General features: G+C 38.0%; 1 long non-coding RNA gene across 2 annotated transcripts; it reads right to left on the bottom strand.

The window, feature by feature from the left end:
* Window positions 1–9,799: 9,799 nt before the first annotated feature.
* On the bottom strand, window positions 9,800–12,296 carry LOC126784531 (uncharacterized). 2 transcript variants are annotated; one of them, XR_007670942.1, is made up of 6 exons: window positions 12,218–12,296; window positions 11,264–11,406; window positions 10,791–10,860; window positions 10,331–10,401; window positions 10,182–10,226; window positions 9,800–10,016 (listed from the first exon to the last, which is right to left on the bottom strand). It is a non-coding gene; the product is annotated as an uncharacterized LOC126784531 (long non-coding RNA). The 2 variants fall into 2 exon arrangements; XR_007670941.1 differs by having other exon boundaries at window positions 11,312–11,406.
* Window positions 12,297–12,596: the final 300 nt, after the last annotated feature.

The following is a 12,596-nucleotide window of genomic DNA, read 5'->3' as shown; positions in this document are numbered from 1 at the left end:
AGGAGGAGCTTGAGCTTTAGTTCCTCGAACTTAAGCAGGGGAATATGACAGTTCAGGAGTATGAGGAGAAGTTTGATCGGTTGTATCGGTTTGTTAGACCAACGGATGCAACCTTATTAGATCACAAGTTTCTACATGGACTTAGACTTGAGTACAAGAACATCATTGATGTAGAGGACCCATCACCATACTCTAGCTAGGGTGGTAGCCGCACCTATAAGTGCTACGCATATTCAACAGGTGGCACCAGTGAGATGTTATGCTTGTGGTGATTGGGGACACTATTCTTCGGCTTGCACAAAAACTAGGAGGTAGGGATGCTTCAGGTGTGGTAAGGCAGGATACCTTGCTAGGGAGTGCCCACGACGACAGGGACAATAAGGACACTAGCAGAGGCAGTTACCTGCAGGGTAAGCAAGAGTGTTAGGCATTGGTCAGGGGAGCACGGGAGTGGAAGGTACCCATTTTATTTGTGGCTACCTTGCTAAGTATTGTTAAGTGGTGCAAGTCATTCTTCCTTATCTTGATACGACCCGAATCTTTTATGATTCGTTGCGATAATAGTTTTAGATTTTACTCAGAATGAGAGTCGTACTACGTGTGACGACTCTAAAAGTTGACTTTTTGATGTGTAAGTTTTTCGGGAAAACTTCCTTCACGAAAGTCGTAGAGCTCGTCGATACGAATTCGTGGACATGCGACACGCCTAAATCGGAGTTCGTACGGGAAAGTTATGAATCAAAAAGCGTCATAGGTTGGATTGATATATTGTACGTGTGGTTTTAACATTCGAGTTATGTTAAAATATGTTTTTGGTCTTCGAACTCAATGATGTATTTTCTGGCATTCGGACTCGGTGATGTATTTACAAATAGAATTGACAATCAAGGACTCACACAAACAACGCAACAATGTAAGGATAGATGAATGGAAGATGTAGAGTATAATTAACTACACATTAACACATAACACCCAGGATATCTACGATTCAGTCATGTCATACAAACAACCGACCAAGAACATATTTCATCTCACAATTCCTAATCGAGAACATAGAAACCTATCTCACATAGAAATTACTGCTGCCCTTTTATCTCACATAGAGGCTACCTCAAGAATAAGATAATCCCTACATCTTGAAACAGAAGTCATCTCGTAAACTTATGCAAAGTAGCTTATGTGTCACTCATGTCACTACTTGTCACGACCCCGAATTTCAAGTGTTAAACTTAAAATCGAAGCCATGAAAAAAAACTCTAAAACAATCTCAATAAATCGAAATCATCTTATTGTCACAGCGTATCATTACTAAGTTCATAAAACGTCTCAGTCGAATTGATTATTACAAAGCCAATTTATAATTCAAGCATTATATCAAATGGAAATGTAAAATCCTCTCAATCCTCACCACAAAATAAAATAAAGAAACTTTAAAGTCTTCAGAGTATTCCATCAATTATGCTAATCCACACCTACAGAACTATCCCCTACACCATCGAATAGGTGCACCGGGATTGCAAACACAAACCCGGTAAGCTTTGCAGCTCGTATGAGTAAAACAACAATATAACATGCATAGTAATACAAGAGTAAATACTGAAAACATTCACTTATAAATGTACTCATGAGTCACAGGACGGCCTATCTGGTTGTCCAATAATATTTGAAAATATAAGTGCTCATGAGAAATCGGGCAACCCATCTGTTTACCCAATTACATTTATAGTACGGATACTCATGAGACCTAGGTACTCATCCGTTACCCCTCATGCAGTACACCGTCGGGCATTGGGCAACCGATATGTTCCCAATCTCTCAAAAATATGGGTACTCATAAGCTGGTAACCCATCTGTTACCCCTCATGCAGTACACTGGTAGACAGACCAGAGCTCTAACTGAATTGTAAATGTCGTCCGGCCAAGGCTAGGTTCCGACATGCCAACACGTCCGAAAACAGGTCCAAAGATAGAAAAAATGTTTTAACATAACTCAAGTTAAAACCACGTACAATACATTTCTCACATGTTATTGCAAAAAAAGACAAGCGATTCATGCTTAAATAAAACAAATATCATGGTTATAAATAAACTCATTTGAATAGGAATGTGATAGTATATAATATAGCAACCAATATATATATGTATCGATTTTACTATTTATACACATACACAACCCACTATTTCATATATATATATATATATATATATATCATATTTCAATCTTTTAAAATAAAACGTAATTATGAATCACCGCCAATGGTAGACTTGTCATAGTGAGATTTACTCGCCTTATCTTCCTGAGCATAATTTTCACTATCCGAAAGCAAATCCTTCACTTGTTTAGTCGATTACCTAGATTGGATAAGAAGTGATTAGAAACATTACGTAAAACCTCAAATGTTGAATCAATTGTACTGTTACTGATAAGCAATTTACGGTGTTTATGTAATTACTGTTTACGTGTCACTGTTCATGTACATACTGTTTACGTATTATTTTTCCAGTAAATACCAATCACTGATTTACCTTTCAGAATTTACTTTTACAATTACTGTACGTAAATTATTTTTACATTTACTGTACGTAAATTACTTTTACATTTACTATACGTAATTTACTTTTTACATTTACCATATAGAAATCACTTTTTACAAAAAATTACTGTTTGAAAAATACTGTTCACGCGCCACCTCCGGCAGCCGCGCATGGCGCTCACGCGGCACTTCCAAAACCAGTGCATAGCTCACCCACCGCCGCCCAAATCTCACCCATTTCTTCTCCTCATCCCTTCCACGGCCTCTTGCCGCCCCTGCACCATTCCACACGCCATCACGCGCCGCCACAGACGGCGACACGCGCCCCTCCAACACCTCCGGCCAAACCCAACCAAATCAACTCACAATCAACATGAAAATCGAAGAGTAGGAGGAGGAGATCACAACCGTACCTTTAGCTTGCCCAGAACCGGCCGGAGACCGCCGCAATCGCCGCCGCAATGTCTCGGATTCGAGGGGAGGAGGTCGACGGCGTTGCTGCTCGATTCGAGGCTCACCATAGGTCGAATCACATCGAGGAGGAAGAGGAAGAGCTCACTATCGTGGCTCCGAGCTCTTGCTGAATCTCTGCCTGGGGTGCGTCGCCGTCACCACTGGTCGATGCGTCGTGGCCGTGCGATCCTAATGACACTGGCAGTGTCGAGCACGGAGGCCGGTGGAGGGAGATCGCCGGCGAGAGGTGAGAGGGTCAGGGAGAGAGAGAGAGAGAGAGAGAGAGAGAGGATGCGGGGTGAGGTTTCCTGTTTTGGAAACAAGAGTTTTCCAAACATCTCCTTTTATATAATTTCCAAAATCAGAAACCAACTTTCGTCGATGATAACTTTCACATACGATGTCCGATTAGAACGCGTGATGTGTCCATGAAATCGTATCGACGAGCTCTACAACTTTCGTGAAGGAAGTTTTTGAAAATGAGCAACGGAGTAAAAGTCAACTCCCGCGTCGCGGAAACGTAACGTTTTTCAAATTTAGATTTCCGAAGACGGTTTTGTTTTCGAATTGACGTTGTGAAGCGAAAAATGCGATTTATTAAATTTTTTGAGTTTATTAATTTCTAAGAATTCATACAATTTGATCCCGAAAAATCGAGTTATTACACTACTTCTAGTGCTTAGAGACTTTTAATGTTTTACTTTCCTAACTTCATTCTCACAATTGATTGATCATCTTCCAGATTGAAAACTTTTTAACATGTAAAACCTAGTGTTAGCTAATCACTAACCTAATACATATTAAAGCATTAAGAACATGAAAGTGTTGATCAAAGCTGATAAGGAGTATCCTCAAGTTCATGCCAATACATATCTTAACTAACTTATCATTGAATCAACTTTACTACTTATTACTTAACCCAATGATCATGTCATCAAGCATCTAGGTGTATTGCTCACAAGTAGTGGTAAGCGTGCACTCGTAACTAACAACTCAATATCACAAATAGATTAAGCACATATTCGACAATCATGCAAGAACATGGTGAAATCACAAACTATAAATCCTAATATTTTAACATGCTTTATGGTATTTTGAAATTAATCATCTAACATGCTTTCAGTCTAAATAGAAAACGAAAAATCCAAATATCATTGATAAGAATCAAAATAGTCAAATTGCAAAACATATAGAAAAAAACCAAAGGTGTTCATGGTTACACTTTTAAAGAGATCTTCAAAAGGATGGATGAATAATAGCTCGGTGGAGATAAGAGATGGCTGCCTCAGCTTCTCCTTCTATTCTTGGAGAAATCAAACTTTTAGAGAGAAAGGGGAGGGTGATGGTTCAACATATTGAATTGTAGTGTGCATCAAAGAGAAGTGCTTCAAAACGTACATAGAGGCTTTGTACAACTAGTAATGTGACTTGTGGTGTGATTGGTAGTGTGACTGGTGATTTACTGGTAGTGTTCTGTATGACAACATTAATGTTAATATTTGGATCGTATGAGTTGATTTAGGAAGTTCAAGATCACATAACAGTAGACAAAAGTTTGTTATTTCTAGTCATTCTTCTTCTTCTTCTTGTTACAACATAGTCACATAAAACAATGTAACAGTTAGTGTGACGCTAAACCCTAAATGCTAAATATTGTTTTGTGCCACTTCATTCGCTGCACTTTATGTACAATTGAAGAACTAACAATTGACTATATTTCATTCAACATGCCCAAGAAAGTGATAGGTAGTGTGACATCAGTTGTAGCTGGTTGTGTAAAAGATAATATGACATGTAACGTGATAGTTTGAGTGATAGATAGTGTGATATGTCGAGAGAAATGTCTAAATAAGTGAAATTATGTTGAAACTCAAAAGATATTGGTATGAGTATGCTTAGAATGAAGAGAATAACTAAAATTAGGGAGCCTTGAGTTCTGGTTTCACCGGAATAGTTTGGAGCACCACTATGGATGACGGTAGCCCCTTACAAGGGTTGTTGCGCCTTGTACAATAGTCGGTTTAGAGTGGGTATGGTATCAAATAAAAGAGGGGAGAGAGATATTTCCAATGGTACCAACCACGCTCAAATCCATCCCTGGAAGTCAAAGTTATGATCGAATTAGAAGAAGAAAAAGAAGAAGAAAAAGAGTAACAAATGACAAACAGTTTGAAAAATATTTAAAAAGTGACTATGTTTATAATTTTGTTTAAACCTTGTTGACTATTTTCTAATTTCCAGTTAAATGAGATAACCTTTTTATAATGGAGAAGTAAGTGGTGACATGTTTCTAATTTACGATGGAAAACTATACTATTTTATTTTCTAATTTGCCCCTTTTTAACTCTATTTTATTTCATCACATTAATAATCTCGAACTTAAAAGAGACTCTAATAGTACTTCTTGACTTGATTATTGAACGACTCGACAACTTTGAAAATCAACACTCTTATACATTGATATAAGAGATTCTCTAACAATTTCTCTAAAAATGATTTATGTAAAGTTGAAGCAAATACCGCTACTCTCTCTCTCTCTCTCTCTCTCTCTCTCTCTCTCTCTCTCTCTCTCTCTCTCTCTCTCTCTCTCTCTCTCTCTCTCTCTCTCTCTCTCTCTCTAGGGTTTGCATTAGTTTTACTTAGCACCTCTTCAGTCACCATGTCAGACAACATCTCCTCTTGATTTCTGCAACTCTCGCCATCAAAGAGAAGGGAAATATTGTTTTTGCCGGGGCAGTCGGAGATGCTGCGATTTTCAAGACAACCATTTATTGTAGGTCGTCTAGTAGGTATGAAGAAGCTGTTGTTTCACAATGTGTTGATCTGAGCCCTTACCTCTGTTGGGGGGGGGGGGTATAAGAACCGTTTGCATATGAGGGCTCAAGGTGATCTATATATTTTGAAGTTCTCACGTGAAGAGGAACGTGACTATGTGATTTCGAACGGGCCATGATTTTACAACCGTGCCTTGTTTGTCACGACCAAATAAGATGGGCTTATAAATCCAGCCTCTATCCCTATTCTTAGATTTCCGGTGATTGTGGGAGTCCCTGGGTTGCCGCCGGCTTTGATGACTAAAGGGGTAGTGACTTAGGTCGGGGAATCCTTGGGAGATTTGGAGGAAATCAATGCGAATGAGATCAAGAGAGGAGCCATGGCTTGGATTAGGGTTTTCCACCGGCTGTTTAACCCATTTGGGAGGCCTTCCCGCCGATAAGGTTTGAGTTTGAGTCTGTTAAGGTTCCGGCCATGCCCACCTTTCGCTATGAGCGTACGTCGGGGTACTGTAGAGTTTGTGGGCTAATGGAGCATAATGGACAGTGTGCAGGGTCGCGGAACGTCTCAGAGGCAAGGGTGGTTGGTTTGCCATCGGGATCATCGTGGAGCTTGACTGTGGTGCAACCATTCAGAAACCATAAACCTTTTGGGCTAGGTTTTGGGCTACATGCAGCGATGGGCTCCTCTGGAGCCTCTTCTTCATCTGGAATGACGCTGGCAATACCACAGCTTGGCTTCTCAATTTCGAGCTTCACGGGGACCGAGTTTGCGGCCCGTTTTAGGCTGGTGACTACTGTGGTGCCAACTCCTCCTCCTCCGTCGTCTTCGACATAAATTGTGGAGGTTACTGCTGCCTTTAGTCCTATGGTTTGAACTAAATGTGCGACAAAGATGAAGGTTGCTACATAATTGAAGAGACAAAGGTCAGCGGTGGTCCGGGTGATGGAAAAGTCATCGCTATTTCTGTTATTTACGGCAGAGTTGAGCTTGTTGCACCAAGATGGACTGCTAGCCATTTCCCTATGCAAAAAAGCATAAGCCCTCCCAAAAGGCTCGATGAACAAGCCCAAGATGGCGGGAGAGGCCCTGGTGAAGACTGGGCCGTAGAGGGAAAAATATGTACAAGGTCAGACCCGATGGGTCGATGAAGAAGCTGGATATGGATTTGGGCTAGCCTACTAATGAGCACATTGTTGAGCAGGCTACTGAGCCCGTGAGGGTGGAGGGAGTAGTTTCTGATGAGCCCGAAGTGGTGGTGGAGGATGTGGTTTTTGATGAGGACACCCAGGATGGGGTTGCTCCTCTAGCTTAATTGGATTCTCAAGTTCTATAAATAACTTAGCTTCTACTAACAATTCTCGATTACTTATGGGCCAATCTTCAGAGATTTAACATAGGGATAGTTAGAGCTCTAGTTTAGGGTTTTGATTGTTCTGCATATTTTAAAAACTATCGTAGCCTGTGAGGGCAGAATGTGTTCATATTATTTTGTACATTTTCTTAATTAATATATGACATTGCGTCGACTCTAAAAAAATTCTCTAAAGAAATAATGGGGTTCTTTTAAAAAAATTATATATCAAGGTTCAGCTGGAATTAACCAGCACCGCCACTAACGAATCATGCGGGTTGACTTCCACTAACAATCACGGTTGACATCAGTTAACAGTCATGTCACTGACGAACCAACTAGTCTAATGATATTAAGAAGATTGGTGAGATATTTAACTAGTTGGAGTTTTTGGCGGATTGTTCGTTTTACTTTAGGGTCCAAAGTAACCAAAACAGTACTATCGAAGTACGAGTTGCATGCAGTTGATGAGGTAGACGTCAATTCTCTTTGATAGTGTTGTTTTGGGGTACATCTTCTATACAGCTGCTGTATAGCATACAACAAGATCTGAAGGTGGATAAAGAGGAAAGATTATGATGCACGTGGGGTGGTGGTGTGATTGTGTGATGGATGCAGCTGTTGTATAACATACAGCAGCGCACCCTAGAATTTTCTGTTTTCTTTTTGGTTATTTTTTAGACTTACCGACTAAAGGTCATTGCTTGATCGTTGAATCTAAGTTGTGCTTAGATTTTACCTTGTTGAGAGTGAAAATGACTCAATTTTAACACCCTCATTGTTGAAGTTGCACTAAAATAGGAGGCGTACGTTAAAATGAGGATAGCACCTCCACATTAATGAATCTTCATGATTTGGAGTTAACCCCTAACTAGAATTGTTTACTGCGGGCATGGGTTCGTGAGGATGCCAATTCTGGCAAACTTATTGAGCTCAATCATTAGCTTCTTTTGTACAACTCATTTACAAAATTACAAGTGTATCTATCACAGTAGGAGAGTGATAAAATTCGATGATCAAACTATCAAAATCACATCGTCATATTTAAAAGGAAAAGCAAAACGAAAAAAACGAAAACATGCAGAGATGGGTGTAACATATTCAATATTCTTCATTAATGTTTAAGTAACTGTGCATGTATCAGTCCATTCTAGATTTGAGATTTCTAGTCCATAACACATGCTGGTGTCCTCACAAGTTGGGCTTATGTCACAACTTGTAATCGGAGTATCATTTTTCTTCAGTTTTTAGACAACAGAAAAGAAATGCATTCATGCTAGGATAGAGCATCGATCATATCACTATCAGTGAGCTGTAGGTTACACCAGAAGAGCACTCTTCAGCCTTTTGTTCTTTTATAATAAGGTCGTCACAAAATCTCATTATCTCCGGTAAAATTCCTCTCTTTTCTCCCCTCAAGAGTCAAGTTGTAGTTTTCAAATGATTAGATTCTCATATGTCAATGCTATTAGATCTAGCTAGCCGAAACTTTTTCATCTGATGAATGTAAATTCAGAGAATATAGTTTGATGTTGATAAACTGGTTTTCTATATATTGTTCTCTCTATTAGTGTTGAAACAAATTGGCATGTCAAAGGCATGCGCAAAAATATTCGATCACTTGGAGTAGTTGGGACCATATAGATCCTAAGATATGTTGCTATATATGAATCTGTAGCTCCAGATTATAAGTTCAAATCTGTTGTCACGTCTGAAACTCGATCAACTAATATGTTATATGTATATGATCGAATACGCGCGTACTGATCATGAGCCACTTAACGAAAATACAAAATGATATCCGAAAAAATCCTCGATCAATTTCGATCTCAGTTTCTATTCTGGTTCCTTCATCACTTATCTTATGACTTGAATACAGTATCTGCATGCCTTCATCACTTATCTTTGTAGGTTATGCAATTGTTTTGAGTCTAAGGTTTAGTACGTAATTATTGAGTACCCTAGTAATTAAGATCTCCATGCATGCAAGCCTGCTATAGGTAGGGTTTGCACAAATTAAGCTTCCGTCGATCATAGATGCATATATGATCGAATCCGCAAACCTACTATTTACTTGTTTTTGAAATATAGTATCGATCGCATCGATTTCTAATTATAAGTTTATAACCTCTGCGAATTGCTTCCATGGTACTCATGGTAGAACTCGAAGTCTCGAAGCCAATGCTGTTTCTCATAATATAGTTCATTATGCTCTAGTTAATTAGTTTTATCGAACGTGATGTCTAGCTGGTTTTTTAGCTATCACCACCTAGTTAATATTATATCGATCAATTAACACACTGCTCTACGTTCAAATTTACGTCTAGATCAATGGAACCCGCACAATGAGCGAGGATGAAAGTGAGGCTAAATCTAAATGCACTACAAAAAATATGGGTATCACCCACGTGCTGGATTCGTGGGTATTGCTCACTTCCCCACGTATATATGTGGGCATTGGGGTTCCGCCACAGTGCAGCGACAATTTCAGGAAATGTGCTTATTACTCCCGTGGCTAATGGCCAATTGTATCACGTATCCAAAGTATTCGTGGGAATTCTCTATCAATGAGACCCACCCACTGTGTGTTCCACGATTAGTTTTGTTTCGTGGCTCCATTAATATAATATAAAAAAAAACCCTGGCAGTCAATTGACTGTCCATGAGACCAAAATCACCGGATTTTCGTATAATGTACATAACAGCGAAATTCTCGTTCAACTCATCAAATATAAATATCAGATCCTTGATACAAACACAACCTAATTAGCATCAAACCCTCAAACTCTCTAACCTTGTTGGCTTGTCTACTAACAAATAAGCTAATCCCTAAATTGTAGCTATTGTGGACATACACCAATTCTCCTTCACGCACAAACCATTGATTTCACTTATCTTTTCTGCAAATTTAAACAGAAACATTTCAACATGGTATCTATTACCTGTTCGTGGCTGCTTGCAAAACATATGAACAACTATTTTTAAAATCAACTGTAAATTACATCAATCCTCACGTGTTATCGATACTTAAAACACTAAAACCAAGCTTAGATGGAAGGAATCACCTGTCATTTGAAGCTCCAATGCTTAAGCTGTTGGCAACTAAATTACTACAAAATTGACAAGCCAGAAAACTCTCCATGTAAGCTGTTACTAATGAACTAGATATTTGGTATACAATTAAGGTCAATAGAATTACTTATTAAATACAGACCTTTCAAATGGATCTTATATATGTAGAGACATGAGTGGTGTCCGGGGAAGGAATATGCTTCAAAATATGATCTGGTATCATAATAAGGAATCAGAAAAGTTGGAAATTTTTTAAAGAACATAATTATAAATTCCCACACAAGTAAGCTATCAGTTTGTCACAACTATCATGTTTTCAGTATATATAAACCTTTAGGCTTTAGCTTAACATGTGGTCTAAATACCTCTAGTAAAGTCATGTTAACAAACTATGGATTCATTTCCTTAAAAAAAAAAACCATGGATTCACAGTAGAGTAGAGATAAGTAAATAATCACAAACTCAAGAATTTTTTTGGTTATCTAGATGGTTTTGAACACTGCAGACCATATCAACCACACTTTTAAAGTTTACTATCAATGAGTGGTCAATAAGTAGACATAATTTTATTAACCTGTTTAAGGCTTTTAGATTTTCACTACCTTGAAGATCATTGGTGAGATTCCCTGGATATATTTATTTAAGTGGTGGCAATACTGCAGGTGTACATGTCTGAAAAGAAAATTAAGAGATTATAAACTAGAAGCACGAATGCAGAAATACATATTGCATAAAACTGATTTGTAATTATTTTTACTGCATAGAAGTAAGACCATGACACTGAAACAAATTAATCTCAAGCATTATTGGGTAATGGAAAGATTCAGCTTGGTAAACACAGCATAGCACATAATCGAAATTTCCCAAGGAAAGAAAATGAAAACTACATCATAACTCTTTGATGACTGATTAAAATATGGAAATTTGTAGGCTATAGCGTAAAATTAGAAAGTATGAAGAGGTTAAAGATCCACAGAAGTTAGCTATTAACATTTTATTTCTAGCAAACCACATTGCTATGAATTAACCAAGATGACAAGAAATGAAGCTAAATAGTCTAAATTATTTCCTCTACCTGCTGACTACTTTCTTGTTAACACCAGAAATAAAAATTTTGAATCACCTAAAAGTGGAAGACCACAAGCAAAGTGAGGGCATATGAATTGAATGAGCCAAATCTGGGATTCTTCATATTTTGTGATTTTGCCCATTCTTTACCTACACAAGTAAGAGTATATCATATAAGAACATTTTAAAGAACGTTGAAATCTAATTTGCTACAATAATGTCATATAAAGTAATTGAATTAGGTCTTGTTTTGTATTGTTGAGTGTCGCAATAATTATATTAAAGCTTCCAAGCCGTATATAATTGAATTAGCTCACTGTCTGCATAATATCGTAACCATTGACTACTCTAAAAATAGATAGGTAGATTACATATGCTCAAGTCTCAATCACTGTAAAGTTTTCACTAATTATATTGCATACAATTATATTGCCGCTCTCCATTAATACTGAAAAACATAGTACAATTTTCTCAATCATATATTACACCACCAGTTTTATCTTTCACCAATTTGAAAAAGTATATATATACCCCCAAATCCACATCATATATCCACGAACGCAATTTCACAAAATGACATTCTTGTAGAAAATTTGCTTAGTCTTACAAGTAGGTGACAACTGACAAGATCTATTGAAAATTGAAAACACAAGTTAATTGGAGAACTACATTTGGGGAAGACAACTCTACAAATATTGAAGAGCATAGATGATAAACCTCAAGTGATGCTAAACCAATTGAGTAATAATTGATAAAACAAAACAATAATGACAAACCTTCCAAAACTACTAAAACACCCAATCCACCTAGAGAATCATTGTTCGTCGGCTCTTTGCCAAACCAATTTGTATAAATAATAATTAGAACAAATTGAATCCGGAGGGGTGATTTATATTAAAATCAATTGATTCCTGCTTATAATGAAATAAAGGAAAAGCAAAGAGCAGATTAGATGCTTAACTTGTAAACCCTGCATCTGCATTGGAGACGAGAGGTTTCAGATCGAAGACTTGAAGACGGAGAAAATCTGCCTCTTTCGCTGCACAGTTTCAAGAGATTTGAACCCCTAGATCCTTTCCCTGGACTCTTTTAAATAAACAAACCCAAGCGGTGGAGAGTGGAATCATACAAATGTCGACAGCTGTTGTGCTAATTCAGTAGAAGCAATATGGGTCAGGGGCAAAACCGTCAGCATAAGGAGTACTTTCACATATGTGAGATGGTAATATTGTTTCCGATGCCACGAATTGGATATATGAGAGAGAGATTCCCCACAGATGTAATCATTTTCAAAATAAAAGCCACTGTTCACTGTTTGTGCCCACGAAACGTCGAAGTCC

The sequence above is a fragment of the Argentina anserina genome, chromosome 2 (genome assembly GCF_933775445.1).
Source record: "Argentina anserina chromosome 2, drPotAnse1.1, whole genome shotgun sequence".
NCBI classification, from domain to species: Eukaryota; Viridiplantae; Streptophyta; class Magnoliopsida; order Rosales; family Rosaceae; genus Argentina; species Argentina anserina.
The sequence above is the reverse complement of the archived record's forward strand: the minus strand, read 5'-3'. Positions and strand labels throughout refer to the sequence as shown.